Genomic DNA, 23,359 nt, shown 5'->3' on the forward strand with positions numbered 1-23,359 from the left:
CCCCTTCTGATCAAGCACCTCTGTAATTTTTGATAACCTTCCTTACTATTTAATTTTTTATCATCTGCAAATTTACCTAATGATGCCTTGTGCATTCACATCCAGATCATTTATGCAAATAACAAAGCTCCCAGCACTGACCCATGTGGCACTTGTCACAGGCATCTAATCTGAGAAACAGTCTTCAACCATCACCTGTCCTTCCAATCATCGAGCCAATTAGCTAGCTCCCTGGAATCCATACAACTTAACCTTCATGACTAGCCTGCTGTGCGGGACCTTGTCAAAGACTTTACTAAAGTCCATATCGACAACATCCACTGCCCTACCCTCATCTACCCTGTTGGTTATCTCTTCAAATAACTCTAAAGGATTGTCAGACATGACTTCCTGCGCACACATCCATGCTGGCTTTCCCTATTCAGACCTTGACTATCTAAGTATTGGTTGATCCTGTCCCTCCCACAACTTGCCTCCCTCTGCTATCAGGCTCACTGTCCTGTAGATTCCTTGCTTTCTTTGCTACCTTTCTTAAACAATGGAATGACGTCAACCACCCTCCATTCTTCTGGAATTTCACCAATGGCTAAAGCTGAAGCAAAAATCTCTGCAAGGGCCTCTGCAGTTTCTTGCCTAGCTTTCCAAAACGTCTGAGGATGGACTTGATTACTCCCAGGGGATTCATCCATCTTAATGTGCTTTAAGGCTTAATCTAGTCCCATTTGCCAGAATTTATCTCATATTTCTCTCGAGCTTTATAATTCTTGAATTTATCTAGATGCCTTTTAAATGTTGTAATTGTACCATCCTCTGCCAACTTATTCCATACACGCACCACCTTCTGCGTGAAAACGTTGCTCCTTGGGTCCCTTTTTATATCTTTTCCCCTTCACCTATGCCCTCTAGTTCTGGACTTCCCCACCCCAGAAAAGGACCTTGTCTATTTAACCTATCCATGCCCTCAGCCTTCGACACTTCAGAGAAAATAGCCCCTGCCTATTCACCCTCTCCCTTAGCTCAAATTCTCCAACATTCTTGTAAATCTTTTCTGAACTCTTTCAAGTTTCACAACGTCCTTCCAATTGCACACAATATTCCAAAAGTGGCCTGACCAATGTCCTGTACAACTCCAACATGACCTCCCAATTCCTACTCTGTGCTCTGACCAATAAAGGAAATGCCACCTTCACTATCCTATCTACCTGTGACTCCACTTCAAGGAGCTATGAACCTGCATCCAAGGTCTCTTTGTTCAGCAACACTCCTCAGGACCTTACCTTTTAAGTTATAAGTCTTGTCCTGATTCACCTTTCCAAAATGCAGCACCTCACATTTATCTAAATTAAACTCCATCTGCCACTTCTCAGCCTGCTGGCCCATCTGATCAAGATCTGTTGTCCTCTGAGATAACCACCTTCGCTGTCCACTCCACCTCCAATTTTGGTGTCATCTGCAAACTTGCGAAATTATACTTATGTTCAGATTCAAATCATTTCTGTAAATGAAGAAAAGCAGTGGACCAAGCACGGATCCTTGTGGCACACCACTGGTCACAGGCCTCCAGTCTGAAAGGGAACTCTCTGCCACCACCGTCTGTCTTCTACTTTCGAGCCTGGTGAGAGTTTTCCCAGTATTCCGTGTGATCTAACCTTGATAACTAGTCTACCATGAGGAACCTTGACAAATGCCTTACAGAAGTCTACATATATATCACATCCACTACTCTGCCCTCATCAATCTTCTTTGTTACTTCTTCAAAAAAAACTCAATCAAGTTTGTGAGACATGATATCCCACGCACAAAGCCATGTTGACTATCCCTAATAATGCCTTGCCTTTTCAAATACATGTAAATCCTGTCCCTCAGGATTCCTTCCAACATTTTGTCCACCATCGATGTCAGGCTCACTGGTTTATCTCTGGCTTTTCCTTACCACCTTTTTTAAATAGTGGGACCACATTAGCCAACCTCCAGTCTTCTGGTACCTCACCTGTGACTATTAATGAAACCACTATCTCAGGAAGGGGCCCAGCAATCACTTCTCTCGCTTCCCACAGAGTTCTAGGGTACACTTGATCAGGTTTTGAGGATTTATCCACCTTTGTGTTTTAAGACTTCCAGCACCTCCACCTCTTTTTGAGGTGTCACCATCTATTTCCCTACATTCTATGTCTTCCATGACCTTCTCCACAATAAATATTGATACAAAATACTAATTTAGCATCTCCCCCATCTCCTGCGGATGAGCCACCACAAATTGTTACGACACGGGGCAAGCTCTCCTGCTTAATTTAAAACCAGCAACTCAGAAAAGATATATCCCATGCAGTAATCTGTGAAAATTTGACAGGCAAGAACTAGTTGAAGTAAGAATTAACAACTTTATTTCTTAAAGTATAACAGAATATACTTCACTGACAACTATTTACAACTCCTTCCTCTAGCCTATCTTTTACATTCCCTTCTATAATACTAGTTTGATAAAACTCCCAATTAAGATTTACAAAACAACACTTCTCGTCTCAAAACCAGGCCGCTCTCAGTTTTCTCTGAATTCCTGTTGTTGTTCTTGGGAAGTCTGCTTCACAGGTTATTGATCAATTAAGGTACCTTTTAAGAGAACTATTTTTTGGGCAGTTGCAGATGTTGTTGGTTTGGCAGATCTCCTCCCAACTGTTCAATTTTCCTCAGTCTTATACCCCAAAGCATTGGATTGTGTCATTGACTTTTAAGATAGTCCATATACTCAATTCAAACTTGATTGGAATTTGGTATTTTTCAAAGTGTATTTAAACTGATTGGCCTAATTGGAATCAGTTTTGTCATTTCCAGGCAGCCAGTAGCTGGAGCACATTACATTGTGTCTTATTGAGAACACTCGGTGCTGTCACTGCTAGCTTTTACTCTCTTAAATGTGCAGTACACCCACATCTTCACAACACCTCCCCACTTAAAAAATTAACCATTATAATGAAAAGATGGCTTCATTTTTTTCTCTACTTTTTAAACACATTGCCCTAATATACAGAGAACGGGAATATAGATTCACCTTTATCTTTTTTTCATATACCTGTGTGTGTATATTAACATTTAAATACATACAAATCTCATCTAAACTTTATCAGTTAAATCAGTGATAATGCATCTGTGATTGCAATCTTCCGACATGTATGATTTTTAAATTAAAAATCTATTACGTAAGGCTCCAACAAAATAGTCTCATATTCTTGTCTTTAAATTGTTCCATGAATGTAAGTAGATTGCGGTCAGTGTACACAACTGTCTCTGACACATTGGTCCTGTAAGGCCAGTACCAAATGCAATAGTTCCTTTTCGATTGTGGAGTATTTCCTATGGTGGATGTTGATCATCTTCGAAAAGTAACCAACTGGCAGTTCAATCCCATCTTCACCTTCCTATAGGAGTACAGCTCCAACTCCAATGTCACTGGCATCAATGGCGACTTTAAAAGGTTTCAAAAAGTTTGGTGTCGCTAAAACTGTTTGGTGCTTTATATTGATTTCGAATGGTCGAATGCCTCCTGGGATGATTCTGGCCATCAAAACTTTGTGCTCTTCTTCAGCAAGTTAGTTAACGATGCCACTACACTGCTTAAGTTTGGAACAAACTTCCGATAGAATCTGCTAAGTCCTAAGAATTGAAGTACCTCTTTCTTCAAGATTGGTCATGAAAGTTCCTTGATGGCCTTCGTCTTTGTGTCAACCCTCCATAACCGATGTTATGTCCTAAGAACATCACTTCTGCTCTCGCGAATTCCATTTTATTTAAGTTTATCACCAGTTCTGCTACTCATTGTTCAAAGATCTCTGCCAGCTATACCATGTGATCTTTCCGGGAGTTACTGAAGATCACTACATTGTCCAAATAGACTGCACAGTTTGTTAACCCAGCCACAACTCTGTTCATGAGTCTTTGGAATGTGGCGGGTGCATTCTTCATTCCAAAGGGCATCACTTTAAACTGATATAATCCATTTGGGGTTATAAATGCAGAAATTTCTTTCGCTGTCTCTGATAACGATACCTGCCAGTAACCACTCATTAAGTCCAACTTAGTATAGTCCTTCAATCTAGGAATTGGATAAGAGTCTGATTTTGTAACTGCGTTGACCTTCCGATAATCCATGCAGGATCGTTGAGTCCCGTCCAGTTTGGGAACTAAGACAATTGGCGAATTCCACTCACTCTGACTTGGTTCAATGATGTTCTCGTCGAGCATGGCCTCCACCTCCATCTGGACCTGTCTGGCTTTGAAAGGATTAAACCGATAGGGGTGTTGTTTTATCCAAGCAGTGTTCCCTACATCTGCTTCATGTAGAAGAGCATTAGTCCTCCTCATCTGATTCTTACAGACTGCACTAACAATCTTTCAACTGTGTTCTGTACTCCTGAGACAGATAACTTGCTAAGCTATCTCACTCCTCAAGAACTTCTTTTTTTAATCTATTTTGAGGCATAGCAAAATCCACATCATCTGGATTTGATTCCTCACTCTGCGGGGCAGTAACTAACACCTGTTACTCAGCTCTTTCTCTCTCATATAATACGGTTTCACCATATTCACATGACATACCCGAAACCTTTTTTTTTCATCTGGCATCTTTACGAGATAGTTTACTTGACTCAACTTTCTCTCAATTTGATAGGGACCACTAAACCTGGCTTTGAGAGGATCTCCTATTAGTGGTAACAGTACTAACACATCATCCCCTCGTGAAAATGTCTGAGTCTCCGAGTTTTTATCTGCCACCTTCTTCATTCTACACTGTGCCCCATTTAGGCGCTGTTTAGCGAACTCAACTACTCAATTTCATTGCTCCCTCACCTCCGCTACGTAATCTAAGTGTGAGATCTCTGACTTTGGTCCTTTCAAAGGGCCTCTCACTTCATGCCTGAATATTATCTCAAAAGGAGTGAACTGAGTAGATTAGTTTGGGGCATCTCTAATGGCAAACAAAACGAGTGGGTTACCTGTAATCCTGACAGTATGCTCTCAATATGGTCTTCAAGATCTGATGCCACCTTTCTCAAGCTCCCTGGGATTCAGGACGATACACACTGGATTTAAAGTACTGTATACCTGAGCTATCCATAACCACCCTAAACAGCCCAGCAGTAAAATTTGACCCTTGGTCTGAGTCTCTCTGGGTAGCCCATACCGTGTGAAGAAAGCTACTAACTCCTCTATTACCCTTTTTGCCTTGATACTCCGTAATGGAATTGCCTCCGGAAATCTGGGAGACACATACATTATAGTTAACGAGTACTGGTTCCCACTTTTAGTTCTCAGGACGGGACCTACACAATCAATTATAACGTGCGTGAAAGGTTCTTCAAATGCAGGAATTGGTGTTGGTTTTATTACCGCCTGTGGCTTACCTATCATTTGGTATGTATGACATGTATGGTAAAGGTTAACTACGTCCTTGTGCATTCCAGTCCAATAAAAATGTTTTTGTACCTTAGCCTGAGTCTTTCATAACCCTAGGTGACCTCCTACAGGTAGTTCATGTGCTACCTGTAATACTTACTGTCTGTATGCTATTGGCAACACAATCTGGTGCACTTTGGGCCATTTCTCCTCTGCACTAACCTGCTGTGGTCGCCATTTCCGCCTTAGAATTCTATCTTTCAGTTAATATCCCTCCAGAATATTCTCTGCATCCTTTTTGGAGTATGCATCCACATATAAATCTTTTATCGTCTTGTCTTATTGCAAGTCCTTTAGTCTTTCAGGACTAAACACTTCTGTCTGACCCTCTGCCTGTTCAGGTTTTTCCTGCACCATTACATCAAACAGGGTGTCTGCTAACTCAACCTCAACTCTATCTTTCTCTTTACTTTTTGCTTCATGTTCTGACTTATGATAGTGGGATCTGGTTATGACACAGTCTGGGAAAATACCAGGATATTTTTGTTTTAACTCCTCAGTTTCTTGGTCTCCCTCGGGCTTCTCCACAACAAGGGATATCATTCCCACCTTGGATCTTGCTATATCGTTCCCAAGGACAAACTCAATTCCCAGAACTGATACTTTGTCAATAACTCCCACTGTAACTTCCCCAGTCTTGAGTTGGCACTCCAACTGACCTTATATAGGAAATGCTAAATTTCTGTCAACTATCACACAAATTGCCACACTCTCAGGTAACAGACCAGAAAGAGTGCATATTCACTCATCCCTTGCTATCAGCGACTGGTTAGATCCTGTATCTCTCAAAATTATAACTTCTTGCCCTTCTCCCCCTGCTCTTTCTGAGTAAACTTTACCTACAGAGGTGAATTCTTTGTACAGATCAGGTACTAACTCCATACCCAGCCCCTGACTAGGCTGTGCACTCTCCTGCAGCTCCTCGGCTCTCCTTGGGGTCTCCTTTGCTACCTTCACTAATGCCACTGGCTGAGCTTCTTTAACCACATCTTTTCCCACAATGCCTTTCTTTAATGACCAGCACCGCGACTTTACGTGTCCCACTTTAACACAGTGGAAACACCGGAGGCCTTTCACCTCCTTTCCACTCTCTTGGGCTTCTTTTTTTTAAATCCTGTGGTAAATTTTTACCAGTGCTCTCTACTTTTTGTTTTAGTAGTGTAGGATCTCCCCTTCTCCCAACGTCTGTCCCTCACAGGACAAAATTCTGGTCGGAAGCTTGTCTTATGCACCAACATGTACTCCTCTGTCAATTATGCTGCCCTTCTCACTTCCTGAACTTTCTGTCCTCCATGTGAATTCTTCCCATCTCTGCTAAACCAAGTCATGCTAAACCCTGGTTAGACTCCAAGACAGGGTGGATAAACTATTTGCACTACTTGGGGATTCCAGGACCAGGGGCATAATCTGAAAATTAGGGGGCAGACCTTTCGAGAGAGATATTAGGAAGCACCTCTACGCACAAAGGGTAGTAGATGTTTGGGACTCTCTTCCAAAAATGCCAATTGATGCGAGATCTGTTGTTAATTTTAAATCCAAGAAGGTATCAAAGGATGTGGGCCAAAGGAAGGTATATGGAGTCAGGCCACAGGCTCAGGAACTGAATGGTCTACTCTTGTTCCTATGTAACACCTTCTAAACTCACAACCTTGACCACCTAGAAGGACATGGGCAACAACTGCTTGGAAACAGCACCACTTGCATGTTCACCTCTAAGCCACATGCTATCCTGACTTGGAAATATATTGCTGATTCAAAATCCAGAAACTCCTCTGTACCACGAGAACTATAGTGGTTTGAGAAGTTAGGTCATCACCATCACCTCGAGGGAAATTAGGGATGGAAAATTAGCGATGCCCATGTCTCTCAAATGAATTCAACACCAAAAAACTCTAATGTGCAAGTTTGTCTGAGATAATTGAGATTGCTAGTCTTTAATGTGTACTTTATTGCTCAATCTGCTTATCTCTGCTTGCATTTTCTTGCAGGATTTGCCGTATTGCCTGTATTTAAGGAATCAGCTTGATGATGGGTGATCAGTGCACAGGTATCAGCCCCCGTGGCTTTTGTTTAGCAATATAAAAAATCTGTCATTACTACGGTGAAGTAACTAACGTAGTGCTGTGGTTATGCCTGGCTAGGAATGTAGGAAACAGGCCTTGGTCATTTTTCAAATTGATTGTCTAATTCAGCACCATTTTTCTGCAATATTCCTAAATGCCCTGCTATCATTGGTATCCAGAAATCTACAGATTTCTGTCTTTAAAGTGTTGAATGAAAGAGCTTCCACAGCTGTCTGGCACAGAGGATAGGCTAGGACGTTTTTCACTGGAGTGTAGGAGGTTGACAGACAACCTGAGAGATGTTTCTCAAATAATGAGAGGTATAGATAGAGGTGATGGTAGTTGTCTTTTCTCTAAGATTGGAAATTTCAAGACTAGGGGGCACATTTTTAAGGTGAGAGGAGAGAGATTTTAAAAAGATGTAAGAGGCAAATGTTTTATACAGAAGGTGGTTTGCATGTAGAATGAACTTCCTGGGGATGTGGTGGATGCAATTACAATGTTTAAAAGACATTTGGATAGATACGTGAATAGGAAAGATTTGGAGGAATATGGACCAGGAGCAGACAGGTGGGACTAGTTTAGTTTGGGATTATGTTTGGCATGGACTGGTTGAACTGAAAAGTCTGTTTCTGTGCTGTATAGCTCTATGACCCTCTGAAGAAATTTCTCTTCATCTCAGTCTTAAATGGCCTGTCTTTGTTGTGTTTGCTGCTGTCCATGTCTTCTAACTGTGTGGGCTCCTCTCGGGGGTTTATGTGGTCTAGTGTCTCATGTCTAGTCTAACGGGAAGAATCTTGAATAAACAAGATGTAAAACTAGTGCAGAATTCTTGGGGTTAGAAAGAACAAAAGAGACGTACAGCACAAGAACAGGCCCTTCGGCCCTGCAAGCCTGTGCTGATCATCATGCCCAAATTAAACTAAAAAAACAGACCTGTGCTCTTATTCGGTCCATATCCCTCTATTCCCTCTGTATTCATGTAACCATCCAGGGCCTCTTAACTGTCGCCAAAGTGCCTGCTTCTACCACTGCCTCTGGCAGTGTTCTAGGCTCCTACCATTCTATGCATGAAAAGCTTCCCTTGCACTCTGCCTTAAATTCCCCCCCCCCAACCTTGTGTCCCTTGTAATTGGCACTTCCATCCTGGGAAAAAGCCTCTGATTGTTGACCTTATCTATGTAGAACATAGAAAAGCACTGCACAGAACAGGCCCTTTGGCCCATGATGTTGTACCGAGGATTATTCCTAATGTAAAATAAAATAACTTCACCTACGCACCCCTCAACTTGCTGCTCCCCATGTGCATGTCCAGCTTAAATGTCCCTAATGATTCTGCTTCCACCACCACCGCTGGCAATGCATTCCATGCATTCACAACTCTCTGCATAAAGAACCTACCTCTGACATCTCCTCTATACCTTCCCCTAATATCTTAAAACTATGACCCCTCGTACCCGTCAATCCTGTCCTGGGGAAGAGTCTCTGGCTATTGACTCTATCTATTCCTCTCATTATTTTGTTCACCTCGATCAGGTCTCCTCTCTTCCTCCTTCTCTCCAGAGAGAAAAGTCTGTGCTTTTTCAACCTTTCTTCATAAGGCAAGCCCTCCAGTCCAGGCAGCATCCTGGTAAACCTTCTTTGCACCTCCACACTACCAAGAATCCTGTCTTTAATCCTATATTCAGCATTCGAGTTTGACCAACCAATGCATCACTTCACATTTATCCAGGTTAAACTCCATCTGTCATTTCTCAGCCCAGCTCTGCATCCTGTCTATGTCGCGCTGCAGCCTGCAATAGCCCTCGATACTATCGACGACACCTCCAACCTTTGTGCCATCAGCAAATTTATTGACCCACCCTTCAATCTCCTCGTCATTTATAAAAGAGCAGAGGCCCAAGAACAGAGCCCTGCGGGACCCCACTCACCACTGACCTCCAGGCAGTATACTTTCCATCTACAACCACTTTCTGCCTTCTGTCAGCCAACCAATTCCGAATCCAGATAGCCAAATCTCCCTGTATCCCATACTTCCTGACTTTATGAATGAGCCTACCATGGGGATCCTTATCATATGCCCTGCTCAAGTCTGTATACACCACATCCACTGCTCGACCTTCGTCGACCTGTCTTGTCACCTCAAAGAACTCAATAAGATTTGTGAGGCATGACCTGCCCCTCATAAAGCCATGCTGACTGCCTTTAATCACTCTATGCTTTGCCAAATAATCATAGATCCTATCCCTCAGAATTCTTTCCAAAACCTTGCTGACCACAGACGTAAGACTGACTGGTCTGTAATTGCCAGGGATTTCCCTATTCCCCTTCTTGAAAAGAGGAACAACATTTGCCTCCTTCCAACCCTCCAGTACAACTCCCATGGAGAGTGAGGAGGCAAAGATCTTCGCCAGCGACTTAGCAACCTCCTTTCTTGCTTCCAAAAGCAGCCGAGGATAAATCTGGTCTGGCCGAGGGACCTATCAATCTTAATGTTTTCCAAAATTTCGAGCACATCAACTTCATCAATCTTGATCTGGTCAAGCCTGTATCCCAGCTCCTCAAAGTTCTCATTCACAACAAGGTCCCTTTCCTTAGAGAAAACTGTAGTAAAATACTCATTCAGGGCTTCCCCTATCTGCTCAGACTCCATGCACAAGTTCCCTCCACTATCCCTCATCAGCCCTACCTCTCCCTGATCGTTCTCCTCTTCCTCACATTTGAGCAAAATGCTTTTGGGTTCTCCCTAATCTTATTTGCCTAGCCTTTTTCATGCCACCTCCCAGCTCTCCTCAGTCCATTTCTGAGCCCCTTTCAAGTTAAGCCTGTAATCCTCTAAAGCTGTGCTAGATCCTTGCTTCCTCCACCTTAAGTAAGCTGCCTTCTTCCTTTTGATGAGAAGCTCCTCTGTTCTCGTCATCCAAGGTTCCTTAATCTTACCCCTTCTTACCTGTCTCAGGAATAAATGCATGCATCACTTGCAGCAACTGCTCCTTAAACAGTCTCCACATGTCTGCTGTGCCCTTTCTGTGGAACAATTGCTCCCAGTCTGTAATTCCCAACTCCTGTCTGATAGTGTCATAATTTCCTTTTCGCCAATTAAATATCTTCTCTCGGTAACTGCTTCTTTTCCTCTCCAAGACTATGGTAAATGTAAGACAGTTGTGATCACTGTCACTAAAGTGTTTTCCCACCACGAGATCTGACACCTGTCCTGGCTCATTGCCGAGCACCAAATCCAAAATGGTTTCTCCCCTCATCGGTCTGTCTACATACTGAGTAAGGAAACCCACCTGAACACACCTGACAAAAACAGCTCCATCCAAACCATCTGCACTTAGGACGTTCCAGTCGATATTGGAAAAGTTAAATCACTCATAACTACAACCCTGCTCCCTCTGCATTTTTCCAGAATCTGCCCGCCTATGCGTTCTTCAATCTCTCTACTGCTATTAGGTGGTCTGTAGAAAACCCCCAATGAGCTGGCTGCTCCCTTGCTGTTCCTGATTTCCACCCATACTGACTCAGCAGACAGATCTTCCTCAATAACCTTTGTTTCTGTAGCTGTGATGCCCTCTCTGATTAGCAATGCCACACCTCCTCCTCGTTTTCCACCCTCCCTGTTCTTTTTAAACGTTCTGAACCCTGGAATATCAAGCGATCATCCCTGCCCCTGTGAAACCCCTGTCTCCGTTATGGCCACAACATTGTATCCCCAAGTTCTGATCTATGCTCAAAGTTCGTCACTCTTATTTCTGACATTCCTTGCATTGAAGCAGACACACTTTGACCAATCCCTTTGTTTCATCACGAGAAACCTTTCCGATAGATTCACTACATCCTGTCGCTGCCCCATCTGCAACTGTCCCCCTCTCAGATATGTGGCTCTGATTCCCACCCCCCTGCCAATCTAGTTTAAACCCTCCGAATCACACGAGCAAATCTCACATCCAGGAAATTTGTGCCCCTCCAGTTCAGGTGCAACCCGTACTTCATGTACAGGTCCCACCTTCCCCAGAAGGTATCCCAATGGTCTAGGTATCTGTTTCTCATAATTTTGTAGACCTCAATCGAGTCTCCTCTTAGCTGCTGTCTTTCCAGTGTAAACAATCCTAAACTTTTTAAACTTTCCTCATAGCCAATGCCCTCAACTGGGCAAGGTCCTGCTGAACCTTCTCTGCACTCTCTCCTAAGCTTCCATGTCTTTCTGGTAGTGTGGTGACTAACACTGTACACTACTCCAAATGTGGCTGAACAAGGGTTTTATATAGCTGCACGTGGTTTGTCAACTCTTGTAATCCATACTCCAGCTGATGAAGGCAGGCACGCCATATGTCTCCTTAATCACCTTGGTCACATGTGCTGCCACTTTTAGGGAATTGTGGACCTGCGTGCCCATATCCGTCTGCATGTTAATGTTCCTAAAGGTCCTGCGGTGTATAATTCACACCGAAATACGATCCTCCAAAATGCATCACCTTGGTCTGAATGTGTATCAAGGATGGAGAAGAGGGTCTGAGTATGAATCCAGTGGCAGTGTGGACTGATCATGAAGGAGCAAGATGAAGTGAAAAAGACTCCATGTTAAGAATTCCTTCAAAAAACTGCAGTAAATTGGGGATTGTTATTTATGGAGGCTGCTGCAAAATTTCTTATGATTAATTTGCAAACAAAACAAAAAAAATGTAGTTATTGCTCCTCTAACTATTTATAGGTTATAAGAATCAGCTTTATGTTACTATAAAGATTTGGGAGGACCTAGTCTTGGATCTGGGTCACAACGGATCTTACTTACATTTATGCCTCATGACATCATTATATTAGGTGGAGCTTATTGCACACAATCAATTATTAATCCTTTCCGATTCTTCCAGACCCATGCCCTTATCCTGTGGCCTGCTCCCTGGTTTTAAATCCCTCAGCCAGTGGAAACATCATATCCACATCAACTATAAGAATTTTGTCAGTTTCAATGAGGTCGCCTTCCATTCTTCAAAACTCTGGAAAATGCAGGCCCAGGTATCAGTCTGGTGAATTGTTATTGCATTCCCTCTCTGACAAGTATCTCCTTAATTAGATAAGGGGACCAAAACTGCACACAATACTCAAGATACACTTTTGCCAAACTCTGTATCACTGTAGCAAGACGTCTTGCTCCCTGTATCCAAATCCCCTAACAGTGAAGACCAGCAGACCATTTGTCTTCCTAAGTTGCTCACTGCATTTGCAGGTTAACTTTCTGTGACTCATGGTCACAGACACCAAGTCCTGTGGACATCAACTCTTACCAATCACCTACTGTTTAAGAAATACTTTGTTGTTATGCTTTTTCTACAAGTATTGACCTCCTAATAATGTCACTTATTTAATTCTAGATTCTGTCTGCCATGTTCTTGCCCATTCGCTTAGTCTGCCCAAGTCCCTTGAAGTGTCCTTGGTACTCTCCTCACAACTTAAATTCTACCTAGAGTTGGTTCATCAACAAGTTTGGAAATGTAATGTTTGGTGCACACACCCAAACCATTGATTCATTTGTGCACAGCTGTGGTCCTAGTACTGATCCTTGCATAACTGCACTAGTAATAGCCTACCATGCTGAGAATGAGTGTCTTATTCCTATGGTCTGTTCTTGTTTCTCAATCCATACTCGTGTATTACCCCAATGCCATTCACACCAAGTTTTGTTCACTAACTTCCCATGTGGAATCATATCCGAACACTTCTGAAAATTCAAATGCACATTTGCTGCTTCTCCTTTATACTACAAATAATAGCCTCAAAATCTGCCAACAGATTTGTCATCCAAAATTTCTTGTTGACTCTTCCCAATCATTGCATTATTTTAAGTGCCTAATTATCATGCACTTTATAATAAATTCTAATATTTCCTCTACTGCTGAGTCAAACTGAAAGGTCTGTAGATGTCTGCTTTCTCTCTCCCTCTTGAGACCCTTCAGAACTATTGGGGTTATACCTTTCTACTGTGCACCCTGTAGGAACTTTGCAAAATGCCCAGCATTGTATGAATAGCCAGCTTCTTTAACATGCTGGCATGTAGCCCATCTTACCTCGGACATTTATCATCCTTCAGTTATTCTTTTGAATGCTACCTCTTCATTAATATTAATTTCTTTCCATCCCTCATCTCACACATGAGAGTCAGACAGAATGTGGAACCCAGAAAAACAGCAGCGAATAGGTTCAAAATGGGCGAAAAGATGGTCAGAAATAAAAATTAATAGCTGTTTACTTGAATGTAGGCAGTATTCAGACCAAATTAAATGAATTCATAACACAGAATGATCTTCCAACCATTATGGAAACATAGTTACAAGGAGATCAAAATTAGGGACTAAATATTCAAGAGTAGTGGCTTTTCAAAAGGACAAGCAGGAAGGAAATGGTGGGAGGGTGGCTTTGTTAGAATGGGATGGAATAAGTACGATAACAAGAAATCGTTGTCATAGAGACATATAACACGGAAACCGATTCTTCAGTCCTACTTGTCCTTGCCGATCAGATATCCTAAATCTAGTTCCGTTTGCCAGCCTCCTGCCCATATCCCTCCAAGTCCTATTCCTAGTCATATACCCATCCAGCTGCCTTTTAAACATTGCAATTGTACCAACCTTCACCACTTCCTCAGGCAGCTTATTCCATTTGCGTGAAAACATTGTCTCTCAGATCACTTTTAAATCTTTCTCCTCTTATCTTAAACCTATGTCCTCTAGTTCTGGAACTACTCCACCCCAGGGAAAAGACCTTGTCTATTTAGCCTAACCATGCCCCTCATGGTTTTATAAACCTCCATAAGGTTATGCCTCAGCCACTGACACCCCAGGGAAAATAGTGCCAGTCTATTCAGCCTCTCCCGATAGCTCAAACATCCATGGCAACATTCCTTGTAAATGTTTTCTGAACCCTTTCAAGTTTCACAACATCCTTCATATTGCAGGAAGACCAGAATTGTATGCAGTATTCCAATAGTTGCCTAACCAATGTCCTGTACAGCTGCAAAATGACTTCTGAACTCCTATACTCATTCCACTGACCAATAAAGATCCAAATACCAAATGCCTTTCTCTACCCATGACACCACTTTCAAGGAACTGTGAACCTGTACTCCAAGGCCTCTTTGTTCAGCAACATTCTCCAGGACCTTTTGCACCTCACATTTATCTAAATTAAGGTCCATCTGCCACTCCTTGGCTTCTTGGCCCATCTGATTAACGTCCTGTTGTATCTGAGGTATTCTTCTTTGCTGTCTACTACATGTCGAATTTTGTTGTATCTGCAAACTTACTAACATACCTCCTATATTCACATCCAAATCATTTATATAAATAACGAAAAGTGGCACACCACTGATCACAGGCCTCCGGTCTGAAAAATAACCTGCCACCATCTCTCTCTGTCTTCTACCTTTGAGCCAGTTCTGTATCCAAATGCCTACTTCTCCCTCTATTCTGTGTAATCTAACCTTGCTAACCAATCTATCTTGAGGAACCTTGTCGAATGCCTTACTGAAGTCCATATAGGTCACATCCATTCTTCCCTCATCAATTGTCTTTGTTACTTCTTCAAAAAACTCAATCAAGTTCGTGACCCATGATTTCCCACACACAAAGCCATGCTGACTATCCCTAATCAATCCTTGCCTTTCCAAATACATGTACATCCTGTCCCTCAGGATTCCCCCCAACAAGTTGCCCACCACTGGTGCCCGGCTCAATGGTCTGTAGTTCCCTGGCTTTTCCTTACCACCTTTCTTACTAGTGGCACTGCGTTAGCCAACATCAGTCTTCTGGGACCTTACCTGTGGCTATCGATGATATAGAAAGGGGCCCAGTAATGACTTCACTGGCTTCCCATAAATTTCGAGGGCATGCTTGATCATGTTCTGGGGATTGATCCACATTTATACATTTCAAGACATCAAGCGCCACCTCTTCTGTAATATGGACATTGTTCAAGATGTCACTATTTGTTTCCCACAGTTCTTCATCTTCCATATCCTTCCCCCAGTAAATACTGATGCAAAATACTCATTTAGTATCACCTGCGGTTCCACAAATAGGAGGCCTTGCTGATCTGTAAGAGGCTTTATTGTCAAAGGGTAGATATGAGGAAGGATTCAGAGACTGTATTTAAACAGTTTCCTAGTCCATGCATCAATGAATTTAATACACGCCGTGACATCGAACAATTCTTCCGTCGCCTCCGCCTCCGAGCTTACTTTCACAATCAGGACTCCCGCCCACCTTCCGAGGACCCCTTCGCCCACCTCCAACACACTGCATCCACCTGGACACCCCGCGCTGGCCTATTACCTGCCCTCGACCTCTTCATTTCCAACTGCCGCCGGGACATTAACCGCCTCAACCTGTCAACCCCCCTCCCCCACTCCAACCTCTCACCCTCACAACGCGCAGCCCTCCAATCCCTCTGCTCCAATCCTGACCTCACCAACAAGCCAGCGGACAAAGGGGGCGCAGTGGTAGTCTGGCGCACTGACCTCTACATCGCTGAAGCCAAACACCAACTCGAGGACACCTCTTTCTACCGCCCCCTTGACCATGACCCCACCCCCCATCACCAAACCATCATCTCCCAGACCATACAGAACCTCATCACCTCAGGAGATCTCCCACCCACAGCATCTATTCCTGTTCCTGTTTCCTGTCTGCTGTGCTCAGTTGAAGCCAGTGTTGTGCCACAATGCCATGTGCTGTCAATGTGTGCAATCACCTTTTGCGTGGGGCTTTATTAAAAGACATCTGAAATCCAAGTAAACCACATCCCCTGGTTCACCCTCAATCATTCTATTAGTTAAATCCTCAGAAATTTCAGGAGGTGTGGGAAACATGATTTCTCTTTCATTATGTTCCAAAGAAGATTCTTACTGGAACGGGACTGTTAGCTCTGTTTCTCGCTGCCCACAGATGCTGCCAACCTGCTGACTTCAGTATTCCGTTTTCACTTCAAATCCTCAGCATCTGCAGTATATCATTGTTACTCCCTTGCAGAAACCCACCTTGTCTCTGTCTGACCCCCTCAGTATTTTCCTGTTATCACATCCTTTCCAGAGGGAGGCACACCCTGAGTAAGGATATGGCTTTGGGGAAATTGGAGACAGTGTGGTCATTTGGTGCAGAGGGGAAGAGGTGCTTTTTGCTTTTTTTGGCTTATAGTTTGTCAGTTTTTTTTAAACAGGATAAACTGAAGCCCAGGTTCAGGGTCCGACACAGAATGGTAATATCACAGGTAAACTGCAGGTTCACTGGTTGGTGATAATTATTCATGTGTCCATCTGTTACACTCAGATTGAAGGCAAATATGGGAAATAATTGCAGATTACAGACCAAATGATCAGTGTGATTTTTAAAAAAGTCAAATTAAGAGCTAAGTAATTAAAATGGAGATGCAAGGCCAGGTAATGTGTTGTTCCCACATGATGTAGGAGCTGAAGGACAACACTTGGCTCATTGTGTTGATTGCTTGAGGAACTCTGACTCAGAATTGATGAACTGGAGTCTGAGCTCAGAATATTGTGACATATCAGGGAGGTGAGAGATACCTGGACATTGTGTTTCAGGAGGCAGTCACATCCCTGAGATTAACTACCTCAAATTTGGTCACTGGTAAGGGACAGGAGGGAGTGACTATGAGAGAGGTAATGCTGTAGGAGTCATAGCCCTTGAACTTGTGTAACAGGTTTGATATTCTCACTCCCCATGGGAATGAACGTGGGGGCTGTAGGAACGATGAGGAAGCTGACCATAGCAACATGGTACAGGAAGCCATTCAAGAGGTGGGAGAAAAGGGAAATGGGATTGTAATCAAAGATGACAGAGTCAGGGGAATAAACAGTGTTCTCTGTGACCAGGATCAGGAGTCCCGCACGGTGCCTGGATTCAGGATATCTCACTGGGCTGCAAATGAACTTGGAGTGGTCTATATAGATACCAATGAAATCAGCAGAAAGAGGAAAGTGAATCTACTGAGGAAATATGAGCAGCTACAGACTAAATAATAAAGTAAAACCAAAATGTTAATAATCTCTGGATTGCTACCTGAGCCATGCGCAAATTATCGTAGGCTCAACAAGATTAAAGAGGTAAACACGTGGCTCAAAGATTGATGTGGAAGAAAGGGGTTTGAATTCATGGGACATTGGAACTGGGACTGGGGAAGGATGGAGCTGTTCCAATGGGACGGGCTCCACCTGAATCATTCTGGGACCAGAATCCTGGGGAATTACATCACAGCCTCAGAGTGAAGGGATGACCCTTTAGAACTGAGATGAGGAGAAATTTCTTCAGCCAGAGGGTGGGAACTGTATGGAACTCATTGCTGCAGAAGGCTGTGGAGGCCAAGTATTTGAGTGTCTTTAAGATGGAGATAGATATGTTCTTGACTGGCAAAGGGGTCAAGGACAACAAGGGGAAGGCAAGAAAATGGGGTTGAGAAACATATCAGGCATGGCCGAATGGTAGAACAACTCGATGGGCCGAATGAGGTAAAAACGACTTCAACCCCAGGGCATCAATGTGGATTTTAACAGTTTCCTCATTTCCCCTTCCCCCACCTCATCCTAGTTTCTAACCTCCAGCAACTCGATCCCCTGACTTGTCCGGACTTGTCCGACCTGCCCAGCTCCTTTTCCACCTATCCACTCCCCCCTCTCCTCCCTGACCTATCACCTTCATCTCCTTCCCCACTGACCTATTGTACTCTATGCCACTCTCTCCCCCCCCCCACCCTCCTCTAGCTTATCTCTCCACGCTTCAGGCTCTCTGCCTTTATTCCTGATGAAGGGCTTTTGCCCGAAATGTTGATTTTGCCTGTCCTCGGATGCTGCCTGAATTGCTGTGCTCTTCCAGCACCACTGATCCAGAATCTGGTTTCCAGCATCTGCAGTCATTGTTTTTACCTAGTTTCCTAGTACAGTATATTGTGGATCCAACAAGGGGTCAGGCAATTTTGCATCTGGAAAAGTGAATGAATCAGGTTTAATGAATGGACGCAGAATAAACAGTCCCTCAGAGAACAGTAACCATAACATGGTAGGATGCATAGGATGGGGAAGGAAACTGCAGAAATGTGGACACACTTGAAATGTGGAGCTTATTCAACGAACAGCTACTGCGGGTCCTTGATAAGTATATATCTATCAGGCAGGGAGGTAGTTGTCAAGAGAGGGAGCCATGGTTTATTAAAGAAGTTGAATCTCTTATCAAAAGGAAGAAGCAGACTTATGTGACAATGAGGCATGAAGACTCAGTTAGGGGGCTTGAGAGTTACAGGTTAGCCAGAAAAGATCGAAAGAGAGGGCTAAGAAGAGCCAGGAGGGGACATGAGAAGTTGTTGGCAGGTAGGATCAAGGAAAACCCTAAGGCTGTCTATAGGTATATCAGGAATAAAAGAATGAGTAGACTAAGATTAGGGTCAATCAAAGATAGGAGTAGAAAGTTGTGTGTGAAATCTGAGGACATAAGGAAAATGCTTAATGAATACTTTTCATCAGTATTCACATTGGAAAAGGGCAATGTTAGTGAGAATACGAAGATACAGGCTACAAGATTAGCTGGGATTGAGGTTGACAACGAGGAGCTTTTAGCAATTTTGCAAGATCTGAAAATAGTTAAGACCCCTGGCCGATTGAGATTTACCGTCGAATTCTCTGGGAAGCCAGGGAGGAGACTGCAGAGCCTTTGGCTTGGTCTTTATGTCGTCATTGTCAACAGGAGTAGTCCCAGAAGACTGAAGGATAGCAAATGTTGTCCCCTTGTTTAAGAAGGGGAGTCAGGACAACCCTGGTAATTATAGACCACTGAGCCTTACTTTGGTTGTGGGTAAGCTGTTAGAAAAAGTTATAAGAGATAGGATTTATAATCGTCTGGAAAGGAATAATCTGATTAGAGATAGTGAACATGGTTTTGTGAAGGGTCGGTCGTGCCTAACTAACCTTATTGAGTTCTTCAAGAAGGTGACAAAACAGGTGGATGAAGATAAAGCAGTTGATATGGTGAATATGGACTTGTGTAAGGCGTTTGATAAGGTTCCACACGGTGGGCTATTGCACAAAATACAGAGTTTCAGGATTGAAGTTGATTTAGCAGTTTGGATCAGAAATTGGCTAGCTGAAAGAAGACAGAGGATAGTGGTTGGTGGGAAATGTTCATCCTGGAACTCAATTACTAGTGGGTTGCTGCAAGGATCTGTTTTGGGGCCACTGCTGTTTCTCAGTTTTGTAATGATTTGAATGTGGGCGTAGAAGGATGGGTTAGTAAATTTACGGATGACACTAAGGTCGGCAGAGTTATGGATAGTGCTGAAGGATGTTGTGGATTACAGATAGACATAGATACAATGCAGATTTGGGCGAAGAAGTGGCAGAAGAAATGACAGGAATGAAGAGTACTGGGCTACTGGTAAAATTCTTGGCAGTGGACAGAGAGGTCTCAGTGTCCAGATTCATAAATCCCTGAAAGTTGTCACCCAGGTCAATAGGATTGTGAAGACGCCTAATGGTGTGTTGGCATTTATTGGTAGGGGCTTTGATTTTGGAGCCACAAGGTCATGCTTCAGCTGTACAAGACACTGGTAAGGCCGCACCTGGAGTATTGCATACAGTTTTGGTTGCGTACTGCATCATAGGAAGTATGTGGAAGCTTTGGAAAGGGTGCAGAGGAGATTTACTTTGTATTTTGTGCAATAGCCTTTCATGTGGAACCTTATCAAATGCCTTACTGAAGTTCATATGCACCACATCAACCGCTTTACCTTCATCCACCTGTTTTGTCACCTTCTCGAAGAACTCAGTAAGGTTAGTTAGGCACGACCAACCCTTCACAAAACTGTATTGACTATCTCTAATCAAATTATTCCTCTCCAGATGATTATAAATCCTATTTACTCAGAAATTGCCTGGTATGGAAGGAAGGTCTTGCCTGAAAAGGCTGAGGAAACTGAGGCTGTTTTCATTGGAGAGAAGAAGGTGGAGAGGTGACTCAATCAAAATGTATAAGATAATGAGAGAGTTAGGGTGGACAGTGAGAGTCTTTTTCCTCGGATGGTGATGGCTAACATGAGGGAACATAGCTTTAAATTGAAGGGTGATAGATTTAAGATAGATATCAGGGTAGTTTCTTTACTCAGAGTAATAGGGGTGTGGAACGACCTGCCTGCAACAGTAGTAGACTCGCCAATGTTAAGGGCATTTAAATGGGTGTTGGACGTACATATGGATAATATTGGAACGGTGTAGGTTAGATGGGCATCAGATTAATTTCATGGGTCAGCACAACGTCGAGAGTTGAAGGACCTGTACTGCGCTGTAACATTCTATCTTCTATGGTAGAATCAGCATTTGATTTGAGAGGGATGCGTCTATATAAAAATTGAGAGAACAGCCAAAGTAAAGATAGGCACCTCGGAGAATGAAGCTGGGGAAATAATGGGGAACCAGTAAATGGCAAAGTCGTTGAAGAAATACTTTGCATCAGTTTTCAAGTTGAAGACGATAAGAATGCTAAATGAAAGGACATAATGCTAAGGTTCGGGAGGAAATAAATGAGAATACTAGGGAGACTAGTGGGACTAGAAGACAATAAATCTCCTGGACCTGATGGGCTGCATCCAGGAATATTAAAGGAAGTAACTGCAGTGACAGTGAATACATCGTTAGATTCTGGAAAACTCCTTCAGAACAGCCAGAGGGAAGGAGTATAGGTCACCGGTTATTGGGAAAATATTTCTCTGTTATAAAGCATGTAATAGCACAGCATTTAGAAACATATGATACTGTTAAGCTTTGACAACATGACTTCATGAAGAGAAAATCATGCCTGACAAATGTATTAGAATTCTTCAAGGAGGTAATGAGCAGAGGAACCAGGTGTAATGCAATTGGGTTTCCAGGTGATGGTTGATAAGTACCACATATTTGCCTTGTTTATAAGAACTCATGATATTGCGTACGGTATATTAGCATGGAAAGATGTTTAGTGAAATAATGGAAGGCAGAAAATTGCGTTAAAGTGGGGCATTTTCAAGATGGCAAGCTGTAATTTGTGGAGTATCGCAGGGATTAATGCTGGGGCCACAATTACAATATACATTAATGATTTGAATGAGGAGCATTAATGTACCATAGCTAGGTTTGTGGATAACACAAAAATAGGTGGGAAGGCAAGTGGTGAGAATGTGGCTGTAGAGGAACATATGTAGGTTCAGTGAGTAGTAAAGAAAATGAGAGAGAGAATGTAATCTTGAAAAATGTGAGGTTATGGTTAGGTTATGCTCTTAGCAGGAAGAAGAGGAGCTGAATATTATTTAAATGGAAAAAGATGACAAAGTTGCAGCACAAACAGATTTTGGAGTCCTTGTGCATAAATTATATATAAAAAAAACCTTGCATCTCAATTTAGCATGGGATAATAGAAGACATTAGGAATGTCAAACTTTATTTCAAAGTGAATGGAATATAAAAATATTGAAGTCTCAGCAGTATACAAGGCATTGATTAGTTAGATCATAGCAGGACTACTATGAAACCGTTTGGTTGCCCCATCTAAAGAAAGATTTACAGGCATTGGAGGCAGTCCAGAGAAGGTTCAGTAGGATGATGGGACTGTCTCATGAGGAGAGGTTTGTAAGTTGGCCTGTACTTGTTGGAATTTAGGATAATGCAAGGTGACCTTATTGAAATAGACATCATTTTGGCAGTACGGTGGCTCAGTGGATAGCACTGCTGCCTCAGAGCGCCATGGACCCGGGTTAAATTCTAGCCTTGGGTGACTGTCTGTCTGTGTAGGGTTTGCACATTCTCCCCGCCTCTACACGGGTTTCCTCCCACAATCCAAAGATGTGCAGGTTAAGTGAATTGGCCATATTAAATTGCCCATAGTGTTCAGGGATGTGAAGGTTAGGTGCTATAGTCAGGGGTAAATATGGAGTACCGTAATCGGGTAGGGGAATAGGTTTGAGTGGGATACACTTCAGAGGGTCAGTGTGGACTTGTTGGGCCGAAAGGCCTGTTTCCACACTGTAGGGATTATATGGTCTTGATTCTTGAGGAACTTGACAAGGTAGATGCAGAAAAGCTGTTTCCTCTTCTGGGGCAGTCTAGGACCAGAGGGGATAATCTCAGAATAAGAGGAGAGATAAGTTCCGTGGCCAGGATGGATATCTCCAAGGTTAATATGGGAAGCGAGGGGAGAGATTGCTGCGCCTTTGGCGATGACCTTTGTATCCTAACTGTCCATTGGAGTAGTACCAGATGATTGGATGGTGGCAAATATTATTCCTTTGTTCAAGGAAGGGAATAGGGGTAACCCTAGGAATTACAGACCAATCAATCTGACATCGGGCAAATTATTGGAGAGGATTCTGAGAGAGAATTTATGATTGTTTGGAAAAGCATAACTCGATTAGTGATAGTCAGCATAGCTTTATGAGGGGCAGGACATGCCTCACAAGCCTTATTGAATTCTTTGAGGATGTGATACAACACATTGATGAAGGTGGAGCAGTGGATATGGTGCATATGGATTTTAGCGAGGCCTTTGATAAGGTCCCCCATGGTCGGCTCATTCAGAAAGTAAGGAGGCATGGAATACAGGGAAATCTGGCTGTCTGGATACAGAATTGGTTGGCCCATAGAAGACACAGGGGTGACCTTATAGAAGTTTACAAAATCATGAGGCATATGGATAGGATTAATAGACAAAGTCTATTCCCTAGGGGTCGGGGAGTCCAGAACTAGAGGGCATGGGTTTAGGGTGAGAGGGGAAAGATATAAAAGAGACCTAAGGGGCAACCTTTTCATGCAGAGGGTGCTA

At 43.0% G+C, this 23,359-nt stretch overlaps 1 long non-coding RNA gene across 1 annotated transcript in view; it reads left to right on the plus strand.

Annotated features, from left to right (window-relative positions):
* The window catches only part of LOC122564691, a 46,055-nt gene that overhangs the window by 20,402 nt on the left and 2,294 nt on the right, over window positions 1-23,359 (plus strand). Inside the window, exon 3 of the long non-coding RNA XR_006315976.1 lies at window positions 7,440-7,498. This is a non-coding gene — a long non-coding RNA (uncharacterized LOC122564691). The remainder of the gene's footprint in view (window positions 1-7,439; window positions 7,499-23,359) is intronic.

The sequence above is a fragment of the Chiloscyllium plagiosum genome, chromosome 30 (genome assembly GCF_004010195.1).
Source record: "Chiloscyllium plagiosum isolate BGI_BamShark_2017 chromosome 30, ASM401019v2, whole genome shotgun sequence".
NCBI lineage: Eukaryota > Metazoa > Chordata > Chondrichthyes > Orectolobiformes > Hemiscylliidae > Chiloscyllium > Chiloscyllium plagiosum.